This window comes from Solanum stenotomum, chromosome 7 (genome assembly GCF_019186545.1).
Source record: "Solanum stenotomum isolate F172 chromosome 7, ASM1918654v1, whole genome shotgun sequence".
NCBI lineage: Eukaryota > Viridiplantae > Streptophyta > Magnoliopsida > Solanales > Solanaceae > Solanum > Solanum stenotomum.
In genome coordinates, this window is record NC_064288.1 from 10,404,169 (window position 1) to 10,408,204 (window position 4,036).

Here is a 4,036-nt window from a genome sequence, read left to right on the forward strand (position 1 = left end):
CCCCCCCCCCCCCCAAAAAAAAATATCATTTAAAAGTTTGTTTTGAAAAATATTTTCGAGGTGGTGGGGTCAGGTCCTAGGTCGAATGTGGGGATCGGATTTCGGATCAATTGTCGAGGTCTTGTCTAGGTTCTAGTGTCGAGGTAGGTGTCGGGTCCTAGTTCAACTATCGTGTCCCCGGTCAGAAGTCGGGCCAGTTGCTAGGTCAGATTCCGAATCAATCGTCGGAGTCGTATCCTAGTTCAAGTGCCGGGATCAGGTCCTGGGTCGATTATCGTGATTGGTTTCCGAATCAAAAACTATTTTTCTAAGAAATATTTTTTACTCTCTAGCCAAAAGTAAAAGATATTTTCTAGAAAAAAAATTTCATTCACCAACCAAACACTAAAAAATAATTTTTGAAAAATATTTTCTACTCACTAACCAAACATAAAAAATTAAGTTAAAAATCAATTTGTTTTCCAAGAAAACAAATGTTTTCGCACTCCCCTCAAGTTGGAGGGTGTAAAAGTACTTCCAGCTTGCTAAAAAATAATCTTCTTTACCCTACCATAAAGCTTTAAGGATGAAAGCTTACCATCTAACATATTCCCAAGTTGTGATACTCTCTCAGACCCGATTGGATTTTGAGAATCAAATAAGTTAATTTGCAAATTGAAATAATATTTATTATCAAATATATATAGTAACGGAGTCAAAAACAATTATTAAAAAAGTCAAAATATAAATAAGTAAACACATGATAAAATCAAGGCATATATATATATATATATATATATATATATACCAAATATGCAGGAAAGTACACCAATCAACAATAATTTCAAATTTCTTTTAGTTTGTTTCATTTAACGTAATCCTATTTTCATTTGTAGTGGTCCTATTTTCATTTTTGGTGGTCCTATTTTGTGGACATATGTTAAACATGTTCGTATTTAACAGAAACCAAAAATTGTTTCCACCATCGGTAGCTCTTCGGTGTCCACAAGAGACAGAAGGCTAATAAACAAGCGCATCACTTATGATAATACTCATGAGAAGGATTTACAAATAACAAAAATAAAATACTTGGGTGAGTAAATATGACAGAGTTAGAATTTAAGGTTTATTGATTTTGAACCAATAGCAAATTCATTGTTCATCTTAGCTATTATATTTCCAATAAAATATTTTATATATATTCAATGCATATTCTAATATGAATATAAAGTCTAAGCAAAAACTAATAGGATCCTTAAAGATGATTGATCTGAATAATAAACATCCAGACTTAGGATGTACGCTATTAACTAGTGGAATGCGAAAGGTAAGGTTCATGATCGACTGCATACTACATTGCCTTCCAATTGCTATATGTTGGGAAATTTGGAAAAATAGATATATGTAATGCCAGATTTGATGATAAAAGGATGTCATCTTGGTACATTATTCAGCAAGTTAACAACCTCATCTCTTTGATACTTAAAAATCAATTTCCCGAGTTAACTCTCCCTAATTATATTCTTGGATTGGAAAATGTTAAATGACAGATAAGGTGAAACCAATCATTCATTCTAAGGTTGTTTTTTGGATTAAACCTTCTCTTTTTTTTTTGGATAAAAGTACTCAATGTGGATGGTTGTAGTAAGGAAAATCCAGGATCAGCAGGTAGAGGTGGTATACTCAGGGATCATACAGAGACCATGATTCAGGCTTTTGTTGATTACTATGGGCATTGTAGTAACAATATGGCTGAAGCCAATGCCATGTTTAAAGGGGTGAACATTTGTTTGGAGGCTGAATTTACTAATTAATGTTATAGTTGAATCGGATTCTCTCCTTATTGTTGACATTCTCAATGGGAAACTTGAACCACACTGCAAATCAAGTAGATTACAGAGCAAATAGTTATTTTTAGAGAAGACAACTCTATTGCTGACCTCCTTGCTAACATGGGAGAAGAATCTAAAACTTTTTTTATTTTCACTTAAACTACTTTCCTACCTTTAAAGGTTAGACCTTTGATGGACTCCCAAATTTCAGATTTAAGAAGAAGAACAACAAATTCACTATTGATATCCACTGACTACTATGAGCCTTTTTTGGTGATTAGCAATTGGTATATAGTATCTTGTTGAGAGTAAGGGAAAGAAAGAAAAAAATAGTTAGTTCTAAAAGTTAGTTATAACTAACTTTTAGGTAGTCAAGTCTTGGAAAAAAAAGTATCTCTCTATATAAGAGAGTCTTGCATGTAATTGTGGTTTAGTTTTTCCAGAATATATTTTCTCTAATAGAAAAGATACAGTATTCTTCTCCTCTTCTTCTCTTCTTCTCTTCTCCTCTTTTCTTTCGATCAGTTCTGAAAACTATTGTTCCTAAGAACAATTTCATGGTATCAGAGCAGTCGAGTTAGAGTGTCTAGAAAAATTCGACGATCCTACAAGTTGAAAGTTCAATTGAGGTGTAAAGCCAGAGTCAAGATCAGCGATCTTGAAGAATTGAAACAATGGTGGGTACTGAAAGTTCAGCCACAGGAACGACTGGTCTAGGTGGGATTCAATCCTTTGTTCAAGGTGGAATGCAACCTAATGTGATTGATTACAATCATCCGCTATTCCTCAATCCATCAGATGTGAGTGGTGCCCAGATCATATCGTTTCCACTCACAGGTATTGAGAATTACTCAATCTGGCATAGATCCATGCGAGTGGCTTTGTTAGGAAGAAATAAAATGGGTTTGATAGATGAAACTTGTGCTAAAGATAAGTTTCCTAGTGAATTAGGGAACAATTGGGAGAGGGTAAATGCAATAGTGTTGTCCTGGATAATTAATTTTGTTACTAAACAATTGCTTGGGGGTATAATGTATGCATCTATAGCAAAAGAAGTGTGGGATGATCTATATGAGAGGTTTCATAAAATTGATGTTGTGAGAACCTTTAATCTGCATAAGAATATATCCTTTCTGTCTCAAGAAAATATGTCTTTGTGTGCATATTTTTCGAAACTGAAAGATTTGTGGGATGAGTTCGAAGCACTTGTTCCTGCCCAAACTGTGAATGTGATAAATCTAATGATTTTGTGGTGCATCTTCAGAAATTGAAGTTGTTTCAGTTCTTGATGGGATTAAACAAGTCATATCTTCAAGCAAGAAGTCAAATATTGCTTATGAGTCCTTTGCCTTCAGTACATCAAGCTTATGCTATGATTGTAAGTAATGAAAGTCATAAGGCAGTAGCTACAAGTGCTGGAGTATTGGGAGTTAGGCCAGGTGCATAGTTGCGAGATTATGAAATAACTATGTATTCAAAAAATCAGGGACAAAGGCTTAAGAAAAACTATAATGTTCAGTGTGATTTTTGCAAGTTAAAGGGTCACATCAGGGAGAATTGTTGGAAGTTAATTGGCTACCTCCTGATTTCAAGACCAAGAGAAAGCAAAGAATAGAAAGTGGTGCTGCCTATAATGTAATGGCTGGTCAGTCTGGTGAACAATGCTCTCAAGTAAAGGGAAGGACATGCGATCAAGAAGATTCTGAAGTGCAGATGTCTATGATAAGCCAGATAGGTAAAGCAGCTTTCACACAAGAGCAATATAATCAGATTCTAAAGATGATCCATACTAGCGGTATATCAACACAGGAGACAGAAGTAGCAGATGTGGCTAATGTCGCAGGTATAAGCAGTGCTTTTCTAGCTTGTTCTAAGTCACAACAGTGGATAATAGATACAAGAGCTACTCATCACATAGTGTCTGAATTAAGTCTGCTTGATGAGTCTTCTGTGGTAACGTCTGAAAAAGTAAAGAGGGTCTGTCTTCCTAATGGTGATACAACTGTAGTTGCTAATGTAGGGAAAAGTTGTTTGCCAGAGGGAAACAATATTTCTAATGCATTGCATATTCCTCAGTTCAATTATAATCTACTCTCAGTGTCCAAGGTAACAAGAGAATGGCAGTGTTCAGTAAGTTTTTTCCCTGATTTCTGTGTGTTCCAGGATCTCTACACTGGGAAGGTGAGAGAAATTGGAAGAGTTAATGGTGGTCTGTATTTCCTGGA